General features: G+C 35.7%; 1 long non-coding RNA gene across 1 annotated transcript; it reads right to left on the bottom strand.

Moving 5' to 3' along the window:
• Window positions 1-9,634: 9,634 nt before the first annotated feature.
• On the bottom strand, window positions 9,635-11,064 carry LOC126707308 (uncharacterized). The gene is made up of 2 exons (XR_007648895.1): window positions 11,032-11,064; window positions 9,635-10,130 (listed from the first exon to the last, which is right to left on the bottom strand). It is a non-coding gene; the product is annotated as an uncharacterized LOC126707308 (long non-coding RNA).
• Window positions 11,065-11,601: the final 537 nt, after the last annotated feature.

Consider the following 11,601-nt stretch of genomic DNA (forward strand, 5'->3'; position numbering starts at 1 on the left):
GTTGATGATTATTCTAGGTGCACTTGGGTGTATTTGTTAAAGCATAAATCTCAAACTCAATCTGTTTTAGAACAGTTTTGCATAATGGTGGAGACTCAATTCTCTAAGAAAGTTAAAACCTTAAGATCTGATAATGGTACTGAATTTTTCATGAAAGATTTCTTTGCCAGGAAGGGTATTTTGCATCATTTGAGCTGTGTTGAAACCCCACAACAAAATGCCATTGTTGAGAGGAAACATCAACACATCTTGAATGTGGCAAGAGCTCTCATGTTTCAATCTCATTTACCTTTGCATTTGTGGGGCCATGCTATTCTTGCTGCTGTTTATTTGATCAACAGAATCCCTTCATCTGCTTTAGCAAATAAAATTCCTTTTGAAGTGTTATTTGGTCATCCACCTAGTTATGCACATTTAAAGGTGTTTGGTTGTTTATGCTTTGCCTCTACACTTTCTTCTCACAGATCCAAGTTTGCTCCTAGGGCTGTTAGATGTGTTTTCTTGGGATATCCTTTTGGGGTTAAAGGTTATAAAGTCCTTGATTTAGCCACTAATCGGGTGTTCCTCTCTAGAGATGTGGTTTTTCATGAACATTCCTTTCCTTTTGCCTCTACTTCAACTAACATTGCAGATCCTTTTGTTCCTGTTGCTGTTGAAGGTTCCTGCCTTGCTGATGTTGATGGTTTTGTTACTCCCATTAGCATACCTGATCTTGCTTCCTTGGATTTTGATGTTATCTCACCCCCTTCTACTTTTGTTCAAACTCCCTCTAGTGCTTTACCTTCTAATACTTCTTCTAGTCCTATTCAGGTGCCTAATTCTGCTCAGGTGCCACATTCCTCTACACCAGTTGCTTTGGTTCCTCATGTTCCTCTTAGGAAGTCATCTAGAGACATCAGACCTCCTGCCTACCTGCAGGACTATGCTTGTACTGCTGTTGCAGCTGGTGCTCCTTATGATCTTGCTCAGTGCCTTACTTATTCCCATTTGGAACCTTGTTATCATTCTTACTTGCTGGCAGTCAGTTCTAGCCCCAAAGAACCTCACAGCTTTTCCCAAGCAGTTCAAGACCCACTTTGGAGGGCTGCCATGGACAAAGAAATCCAAGCCCTTGAGTTGAATCATACATGGGATATGACTCCTTTACCTCCTGGTAAGTCTCCCATTGGATGCAAATGGGTCTACAAAGTGAAGTTGAATCCGGATGGTAGTGTTGAGAGGCTTAAAGCCAGACTGGTTGCCAAGGGTTATACCCAAAGGGAAGGTCTTGATTTCCTTGAAACCTTCTCTCCAGTTGCTAAAACTGTTTCAGTGAGGGTCTTGCTTGCTCTTGCTGCTGTTAGGCAGTGGCCTTTGCACCAATTGGACATCAACAATGCCTTTTTGCATGGAGATTTAGATGAGGAGGTCTATATGTCATTGCCCCCTGGTTTTCACAGTAAGGGGGAGTGTGGTTCTGGTTCTGGTTCAGCCTCTTCCACTGCTCCTAGGGTGTGTAAATTGGTTAAGTCCATCTATGGTTTAAGGCAAGCCTCAAGGCAGTGGTACACTAAGCTGTCAGCAACTATAAAGGAGCTTGGTTTTGCTCAATCTCAGGCTGATCACTCCTTATTTGTACACAGCAAAGGGCCTTTGTTCACTGCTTTACTTGTTTATGTTGATGATATGGTAATCACAGGCAATGATCATGCTTGTGTTGCTTCTCTTAAATCTGTTCTTGATCAGAAGTTTGGTATTAAGGATTTGGGATCACTCAAGTATTTCTTGGGTTTAGAAATTGCAAGAAACAAGAGTGGAATCAGTTTATCTCAAAGGAAGTATGCTTTGGAAGTTCTTGAGGAAACTGGTATGACAGGATGCAAACCAGTCCAAACTCCAATGGAACAACAACTCAAGTTGTCTAAAGACAGTGGAGATTTACTTACCAACTCAAGACAGTATAGAAGGCTCATTGGGAAGCTTATGTACTTGACTCTAAGTAGACCAGACATCACATATGCAGTGCATAGACTTAGCCAATTCTTGGCACAACCTAGAGCTCCTCATATGAAAGCAGCCACCAGGATTCTTCAATACATTAAAGGAACTCCTGGTCAAGGTGTTTTCTTCCCAACCAATTCTGATCTGCACCTAAAAGCTTACTGTGATGCGGATTGGGCTGGCTGCCCTGATACAAGGAAGTCCTTAACAGGCTATTGTGTGTTTCTTGGTGATGCACTAGTCTCTTGGAGGTCTAAGAAGCAAAGCATTGTGTCTAGGTCCAGTGCAGAGGCAGAGTATAGGTCTATGGCCACTACTACCTGTGAATTAACTTGGATTTTGCATTTATTACAGGATTTACATGTCAAACATGATAAGCCTGCATTAATGTACTGTGATAACCAGGCAGCCCTTCATATAGCTGCAAATCCTGTATTCCATGAGAGGTCAAAGCATATAGAGGCGGATTGTCATGTTGTGAGGAACAAGATTCTTGAAGGTGCACTTAAAACCTTCTATGTCTCCACCAAGGATCAGTTAGCAGATGTATTCACCAAAGCATTAGGAGTGGAAAGTTTTTCCAAACTGATCAGAAGGCTAGGTGTGATCAATATTTTTGCTTCTACAGTGACTTATCCTCATACAGGTTTGGAAGAGCCAAAGGCAAGAGCTGTGCTCTTGAGGGGGAGTATTAAGAATCCAAGTAAAATACCACAACATGTAGCAGCTACTGATGTGATACCACAGCATGCAGCAGCTACTGATGAGAGATGCCTCAGCCAAGCTACAAGGGTAGAAGGCAGAGGCAGTGCAGGAGTTGCTAATGACAAGTGTGTTGATCAAGCCACGAAGGCAGCTGTTGCTGATAAGGAGTGCATCTCTCAGAGCACAAGCATTGCATCAAATGGCTTGATAAGCACAGAAGTATTGGAAATGCTTGAAGCTATGCCAGATCACGATTTCTTCATCTAACAGCATTAAAGAAAGTTAGTTCCGCAAATCCAGGAGTCCTTTGATGTTGGATTGCCACGTGTACAGATTCTAGAAGGTTTCAAGTAACAGAATTTGGCGCCAATTGTAGGGCGGTTATGTTTACTGTGTATATAAGAAACAGAGTATAGAGATGTATAATTAATTCATTCCATTTTCTTGTAATTCACTTCTCTATCAATGAAAGCTCTCAATTCTATTTAGATTCTCTAGTTTTTACACAGAGATTGATAAAAAAAGAGTAAGAGCATTATTACTTACAAATTTTTTTTTTTTTTTAAAAAAAAAAATTGAATTCCAGGACTCAGTTGTGTCAAAAGCTCAATTAATGTGCTTGTAAATTGCTGCCATAAAAGTCTTTAGCTTTTCGAAAATTGGTGTCAACGAAGACTGAAACGGAATAGAGATTAGAGACTAGAGAGTCAATGAAAAACGACATTTCTTAACAGCTTTCGAGGGCGCTGTATAATGAGAATTTTTTTTTTTTTTTGCTGAATCACTGTATAATGAGAACCGGTGAAAACTGAGAAGTGAAAGGCATAAAAACCAAGGAAGTCAATTCCGTACCGTACAGGTTGTACCGGTACTTACGCCGGTACAGAAACAAGGTAATTTCATTCCGGTTTAAATACCGGCTTTACCGGGTCGTTTCGGCTGTATCGGAGATTTATATCGGATTTCGGCCAGTAAATTCATACCGGACGGAAACAAAATTCTTCCATTTCTCTGCACAACGTTGAGAGAGAGAGAGAGAGGGAGAGAGAGAGAGAGAAATCTATAGTTGATCCGTTTTCAATGTCGTATGTTCTTCAATCTTCACGCAACAAAAAAGAGAGATGTAGAGCTTCTGTTTAGATCTGATCTATGTAGGGGGAAAGAGAAAGACAATGAGAGAAAATGAGTAGAAGACCAAATGCAGAGGGAACGAGAGTGGAGGTAGGTGGGGTTTGTTGAAAATTAAATGAGGTTCAGTAGATAGAGTGACGGAGGGAGTGTCACGTGTTGTTTTGTTTTTTTGTTTTTTTTAAAAAAGTAAATAGAACCTCACGTTTCAACTTTCTATTAGATGGTCAAATCTAAGTAGTAGTTTTTTTTTTTTTTTTTTTTAAACAGCATAAAAGTAATCACATCAATTCGTTCAAATTTTTTTTCTATTTTACAAGAAAAAACTTATTTTTTCTATTTTACACCTCAACTTTTACAAAATACTTACATCAGTTCATTTATTCTAAATATCTATTCAATAAAATATTCATTCTTTTATATTTTTTATTATTTTCTCACTCATGGCCTCTCTCTCTCTCTCTCTCTCTCTCAGACCCAACCAACGTCATCATCACCCAACCACCATCAAGCCGAAACCCAAATCTCTCAGACCCAAGCTTTGTGATTTTTTTTGTTTCTCATTCTCATGGTTGATCGGAGCGAAGGTTGATCAGACCCATTTAAGCCAAAGTTGACGCCGACAAAGAGGACGCCATGTTCTCCGTTTACCAAATCGCCAACTCTGACCCACTCAAGGACTCGGCCACTGATTCACCGATCCTCCACAACAACAACAACACCTCTTCCTGGATCAAACAGTTTTATTTCGGCCCCTCCGATGGAGATGGAGCTTGAGGAAGGCTTCGCTCTCAGGGAATGGAGGAGGCTAGACTGAGGGATCGGAGAGAGAGAGAGGTGAGAGTAGAAGCTGGAAAGGAGAGAGTGAGATGAAGAGAGAGAAACAAATAATAAATTAAGGGATAAACGAGCTACAGTAACCGTGTAAATATACACGGTTACTGTAGCTCATGAAAATATATATACATTTTTACACATCTTTACACCCACTTATGTGGGTGTTTTTTTGCTCAAAATATGTAAAACTTGTACGTTTTTCTATTTTAGAAAACTTTACATGAGCTGATGAAGATGCTCTAAGCATTTGAAATTCATTAGAATTGTTTCCACTCTCAGACTAATAAAAAACTATATACCTATATAATATGGATTTTTCTTTTTGGTGAAAACCACATTTTCGCCCTTACATTTTCACGCGATTCCCACTTTGGTCTCTATTTTTTATTTTCACCACTTTTAGTCCTCATTTTGAAAAACGCATTCCGTTTTAGTCCCTACTATTACTCATTTAACAGAATTATCCTACATGGCAAACGGTTCAACAGTAAATACTAACATGTCCATTAAAATAATATTAAAAAAATTATTTACATTTTTAAAAATGCCACATCAGCAATTTTTTTTTTTTTTAAAAGCCACGTCAGATAAAAATAATATAAAAATTTCTAACCTAATTATTTTTTAAAAAAAGAAAAGAAATTATTTAAATTAATTTTTTTCTTTTTTTCTTTTTTTTTTTGGAAGAACATGAAGAACTTAGAACTATGTGTTCTTCATTTTCTTCCCTAACTAAACTTGCCCAAAAAATTAAAAATTAAAAATTTACTTTTCTTTTCTTGCATTTTCTTAGCAACCAAACCCATAAAATCACTTAGATTTACAAAATAAAAAGACACGCCCATAAAAATTTACAAAACACAAACATTCAACAAGATTTTCTTATGCTTTGAAACCAAACACAAAAAACAGAAAACAAAAACCCAGATTTTCAACTTCCATGCACAACCAAACCACAAACAACCCCACAACCTTAAATTCGACAACCCACACAACTTTAACCCCAGATCTGAAGCCGTCGATTTAGTTAGCCTATGGGTTTTGAGAGAAAGCCACCACTGGTTTCGGCTATCAATTTAGAGAGAGAAAGTTTGGGTTTTTGTCCATGGGTTTAGAAAGAGAGAACTAGGTTTTCACTTCAAACTCAACCCGATCCATGCAATCATCATCCTTATCCACAAACCCAGAAATCAACATCGGAATACAACATACACCACAAACCCAAAAATCAACATACACCACAAACCCAGATCAACAAAACTCACAACCCACAAACCCACCATCGGAATACACATCTCCACCACGATCTACACCACTAAGCTGAGAGATAGAGAGATGAAAGAGAGAGACTTACCGATCTGGGATAGAGAGACAACGATCTGTGAGTTAGAGAGAGTTTGAGCCATTTGGGTCTGAGTTTGAGCGAATCGTGAGAGAGATAGTAAGTCGTTTCAAAGAAAGAAAAGAAGAGAACCATCGCTGGTTGTGGTGGTGGCGGTAGTGGAAATGAGTAGAGGAGGTCAGCCATGGAGGTTGAAAGAGTTATGAGAGTTTTGGAAGAGAGAGGAAGGTTTTAGATTTAGAAGGGAGGGGAACTAGTTTGAAGGTTTTCTTTTGAGTGTGTGAAAATTTTTTGGGTTTGGATGCCAAGAAAATACATGAAAAAAAAGAAAAGAAAAGGAAGACAAAGAAAAGGGAAGAAAATAAGGATTAATTTGCTAAGAATATGAGTCAATCTTTTGGGGAAGAACACAAAGAAAATGAAGAACACATAGTTCTGAGTTCTTCATGTTCTTCCAAAAAAAGAAAAAAATTAATTTAACTAATTTCTTTTCTTTTTAAAAAAAATAATTAGGTTAGAAATTTTTATATTATTTTTATCAGACTTGGCTTTTTAAAAAAAAATAAATTGCTAATGTGGCATTTTTAAAAATGTAAATAATTTTTTAAATATTATTTTAATGGATATATCAGCATTTACTGTTGGACCGTTTGCCACGTAGGATAATTCTGTTAAATGAGTAACGGTAGGGACTAAAACGGAACGCGTTTTTCAAAATGAGGACTAAAAGTGGTGAAAATAAAATATATGGACCAAAGTGGGAATCAGGTGAAAATATAGGGACAAAAATGTGGTTTTCGCCTTTCTTTTTTTATGAAATATACCATATGGATTAATAAAAAGAAAGAAAAGGGATTTGGCTTTTTTTTTTTTTTTAAGACTTTACTCTTTTATTAAATATATTAATTTAAATATATAATATTTATATATAATACAGTAAACCCAAAATGGTACACCGGTATTGACCGGTACTCGAAATATATCGTACCGCTGGCTAAACCGATACAGCCTCTGGTACAGTATTGACTTCCTTGATAAAAACACACACGAAGCCGTGAACATGCATATACACTGAAGCAAATGCATTTTTACTATAGTAGCATCTAAAAATAAATGTTACTTTACATAATGTAGTGAGATTCAAATGTGAAGAAAGTTTACCTACAAACTACTCATAATTACTTATTATATTTTCCATATTTTCAAAATTCAAGATAATTAAAGATTAAAAGCTTTGTTATCGATCAAATATTTAAATTCAGGGACGGCTCTACAGCCAACTTAAGAGGTTGAACCCCCTAACCTAGCCAAAAAACAAAAATTATATATAATTTTTTTTGTTCATATCCCTAAAATAAAATTTTGAACACCCTAACCCAAAATTTTGTTTAATTCCAGTTGAAATAAACTTTAATATGATCATCTTAGTGTTATTTTCATAATATTATTTTCACAATGATTTTACAATAAAGGTTAAGTGGCAAGTTTTAATTGATTTTTATCTTGACCCACAAATAACATCACTTTTTTACATATCTTTAACAATTTGCCACTTAAATTTTGTTATGAAAGTGTTGTGTCAGTAGCTCTACTCTTAAAATTGCCGCTTCATTTTTAAAAAATAAATGAACAAATAAATCTTCACTCTAGACTCTGGCTTACTTTGCGATTGGCTGCAGAATGAAATTGTTTTTCCTTGCATATTTCTTCTTCATTAGCAAAAAATTAAAACTTTTAACACAAAAATTACAACACTATTAACCCCCTCTTGAAAAAAATTCTGAAGCTGCTATTGTTTAAATTATTCTTCTTTTTTTTTTTTGGCGTGAAGAACTAAAGAAGTACTATTAAAGACTTGCAACAATTATTTTTTAAATCATTCTTTTTTAGGTGGAGTATTATTGAAGACGTGCATGCGGGTGGGTTAATTTATTAGGTTAGTTTTTGAATAATCTTTTTTTCTTTTCATGAAAAGTTTTTGAATAATCTTTATCTACTTGTAAATAATAAATAAAAAAAATAAAAAAACAGGCAAAGAAAATATTAAGAGCGGGATTGATGAAGAAGAGAGACTCCAAATTTGATGATACATTAGCATTACATTGTATCTTTTAGTATCTTGACTGAATTTGTTAGCATTATATTGTGCACAACAATATCTCACAACATATTCAAAAACAAAAAAGGTGTCAACCCACCATAAGTCAATTTTTTTGTAGTCAAAAAATCATTCAAGTAGTCCTCCTCCATATTTTCTATCCCCAAAATGAAATGAGATTTTAGAAAAATAAAATAAAAGAAATTATATAAGAATTAATATCTTATGTCAAGAGTCTTTTTTTTTTTTTTTTTTTGAGAGGCAAGAGCCTTTGTAGTTCTTGATATTTCAAAATGAGACAACTCAATTTTCTATCCCCAAAATGAAATGAGATAAATTATATAAGAATTAATATCTTATGTCAAGAGCCTTTTTTTTTTTGAGAGGCAAGAGCCTTTGTAGTTCTTGATATTTCTAAATGAGACAACTAGATTCAAATTCCCCATCTTCATCAAAGTTAATTCATCAATTTGTAATTTACCCCCTCAAAAAAAATTTGTAATTTAAAAAGTTGATATTCAGCAAAACCTACCATATTTGCTGGGAATAGAAGTACTGCATACCACAAATATTTGCATAATGCAGATTTCACTTTCAATTATCAAATATTCCATGATACAAAGTGAGAAGTTCCTGAGTTCGCATTAATTTCCATGGATTATCAGAATGATTAAACAAAGTGAGAAGTCCTTATACTCAACAAGAACAGCTTATGACAAGCAAATTAAGCTGGATTACAGTTCATTCTTGTCTTCTCTTTCCTTTCCCCCTTCCATAAGAATTTAATCTGCTTAATCTTCTAGAGTGTGTCTCACGGCTTAAAGAAACTATTGCCATGATACACCAGAACGGCATTAACACTACCAAAAGATCATCCAGATTAGTATAAAGACAGTCGAATGTATCATTTTATCCCTTAATGAGGAAAAAATTAATAACTGAATACATTTATTTATTTATTTTCTTTTTTTTTTTGAGAAGGATAACTGAATACATTTTGGACATTACCTTTTCCACTCTAGCAAGCATTGCAGGTGACAAGAGTTTAGACAACCATGATTCTCTTGTGAAATTCAATCTCATTTACCTTTTCAACTCATTTGGTTTTCAGGTCCCTATCCAATATCCATGTCCAAGCCCATTGATTTTTGCATCATTTCCATGGTCTCAGTTTCAAGTTCTGGGCTCCCATCATGTACTTTATGCATTTAAATAGTAAAATTCAATCGATAACACCTGGTATATATTTACAACAACAAACATTCCAGAACCTGGAAGCCAATGAAATATTAACTTCGTTATCTGAAAGCGTATCAAATGACACCATATTTCCTTTCAAATAATGTCATGCTTCTCACCCCCAAAAATAAAGTCCATGCTTCAATAACAAAATTGATGCTCATTTCCAATAACAGGTGCAATTTTGAATTATAAATAGGCCTCAATCAGTTTCAATTGAAATAAAATATTCCAAATCTGCCAACATTAGTTTATGTTTACCCAAGGGCAATATCATTTTTCCATGATCATTTGCAAAGCTAAGATGTTGACAAGGATCTACTAAGATGCTTGTTTTAGTAGATCCATGTGACAAGGTATGCACACGATTAAATCCAACTAGCTTTTTAAATGGAGTGCCTTTAAATTTTTTTGGCACTTTAGAGAACAACATCACAACATGGCTTCCATCCATATCACCCAGGTTCATAACAGAAATTTGCACAGAAAATCTTAGTGAATTGCAAGATTCCACCTCATCAATGTGAATAAAACCAAGTTCATCTCCTACCTCGTGCGGTACATTTTTGCTGGAATCAGACTTGAGAGGTCCCAAAAAACTTATTTTGTTTGGTGCTGATAAGAACTTGTAGGTATAATTGGTGTAGCTTAGACCTTGTCCAAATCCATAGACTCTATGTCAAGTGTAAAATCTGTAGGTTCTTCCAGGATAATCACGAGAAGGGTCAGCCCGCAAGTTCATATCATTCATGAGTATGCTGGTGAATGCCTCAGGATACCAAGTCATTGCTAGTCTTCCACCTGTTATTCACATCCAAATATTACAACAAACTTCTGCATAAAAAACTTTGAAGTATTTAGCTTCCGCAGAGCAAGAGACAATCTTAAATCATTTTACACAGCAATATAAAAAAGCAAACCTCTGTCATGGCATTTATAGTTGAGTCTGTCTCCAAATCATGTGAGAACTGCAGAGACGGACTCATTTCATTGCCACTTGGTTATTACTTCTGGCCATAATAGAATGGCAGAAAAGAATACATGTGGCTGACCCAAATAATTTGTTGGGAATTCATAGTCGACCCCAATATTTTGGGATTAAGGTTTAATAATATTGTGTTGGTTATTGCTTCTGTACTTCTGGCAGTGATGCTATTCAAGAGGATCGATTCATAAGTTTAGATGTTATGCTAAGAGCATCCGTAGCAGTTGGTGTAAAAATTATGCCATTTTGCCACACTAAATGCCTACTTTATTATTTTACCACATCATTTTACAACATCTCATTTATCAGATGTTTTATAATTCAATTCTATACATTAAAATAATATTTACTACACATTAAAAATACATTAAAATAATATTTACTACACATTAAAATACATTATTTTGGTTTACCACATTTGTCCGTACCGTTGCAAATTTGCAATGGTACGGACACAAAATGGTATATGTGCCAAATATATGCAACATATGCAACATCTGCTAGGGAGCTATTTTTTGTGTTTGGTGTGGGATATGTGTCAAATATTTAGCATTTGACACATATCCCACATCTACTGTGGGTGCTCTAAACAAATTTTGAGGTTGAGGTTCATGCATATTCCTTGAGGTTGAGGTTGAGGTTGAGGTTGAGGATAATTTACGATCTTGAGGTTCATGTATATTCCTTTAAACCAAATTTAAAGTTTCTGACTCCAACCAGGATTATAATCTCCAAAGATGACTTCTCCAATACTAAGGTTCAATAAAATTGTGATGCCCCAATTTGATTGATTGTGTAATGTGCGTGAGTGTGTGATGAGTCTCATATCGGGTATTTACTATTTACTAGGTAGATCTAGACTTTATTAACAACTACAAAGAGTCTCAATTGTGACTAGTCCTTTTTAGGTATAGCGTAGATGTGGCTAGCGCTTTTTCTTGAGTTGTTACATATGGTATCAAAGCCAGCCTGGTAACCCCATGTGGGTTCAGAGACACTACCCACAAAGTGGGACTTAACAAGGACGTTAGGGATTTCAGTGGAGGAGATTGTGATGCCCCAATTTGATTAATTGTGTGATGTGTGTGGGTGTGTGATGAGTCCCACATTAAGTATTTACTGGGTAGATCTGAGCTTTATTAACAACTACAAGAAGCCTCAATTGTGACTAGTCCTTTTAAGGTATAGCGCAGATGTGACTAGCGCTTTTTCTTGGGTCGTTACATATGGTATCAGAGCCGGCCCGGTAATCCCGTGTGGGTTTAGAGACACTACCCACAAAGTAGG

Source organism: Quercus robur, chromosome 11, assembly GCF_932294415.1.
Source record: "Quercus robur chromosome 11, dhQueRobu3.1, whole genome shotgun sequence".
Taxonomy (NCBI): domain Eukaryota; kingdom Viridiplantae; phylum Streptophyta; class Magnoliopsida; order Fagales; family Fagaceae; genus Quercus; species Quercus robur.